Source organism: Tigriopus californicus, chromosome 10, assembly GCF_007210705.1.
Source record: "Tigriopus californicus strain San Diego chromosome 10, Tcal_SD_v2.1, whole genome shotgun sequence".
NCBI classification, from domain to species: domain Eukaryota; kingdom Metazoa; phylum Arthropoda; class Copepoda; order Harpacticoida; family Harpacticidae; genus Tigriopus; species Tigriopus californicus.
The window spans coordinates 7,388,754-7,389,266 of NC_081449.1; the positions used below are offsets into that span (position 1 = coordinate 7,388,754).

At 45.2% G+C, this 513-nt stretch overlaps 1 protein-coding gene across 5 annotated transcripts in view; it reads left to right on the plus strand.

Annotated features, from left to right (window-relative positions):
- The window catches only part of LOC131888497 (sodium-dependent glucose transporter 1-like), a 16,716-nt gene that overhangs the window by 11,103 nt on the left and 5,100 nt on the right, over positions 1 to 513 (plus strand). The gene's annotated exons all lie outside the window — the stretch shown is intronic.

Genomic DNA, 513 nt, shown 5'->3' on the forward strand with positions numbered 1-513 from the left:
GCATGCACGCACGAGGGGAAGGACCAGAAAAAGGCCAAGGTTTTTCATTGGCCGGTTGCATAATGTATGATGATATTTTGAGAACTACCTCTCACTTTACACTTGGTAGGTCCAGTGCTACCAATGATATTCATGATGGCAGGTTATTAAACTGAGGTTGGCAGCTTTTGCTTGATGTGGCTACTTTTGACAAGGGCACAAAAACGATGTTACCTTCTGCTCTTAGAAGAAGAGGAAAAGCAATAAGACAAACCCTCAACGAGCGCCCCTAATGGAAACCATCTCCTCACGGGATAGCAAATGGCCCAGAAAAATGTTCCAGGTTCATTTATATCTTCTCTTGGGTGTAAAAACCCAAGAGGAAGGCGCGAAATACCCTCAGATTTCACCTCGAACAAGCTGGATTTTCTGGACACGAAAAAAAGCAGGCGAGCGCAAAGCGGCCATTTCTCTTTATGTGAGTGTGCGCCTCTGTGAGCAAGCCTTCGAGAGATCCAAGGATGATTTTCTTGA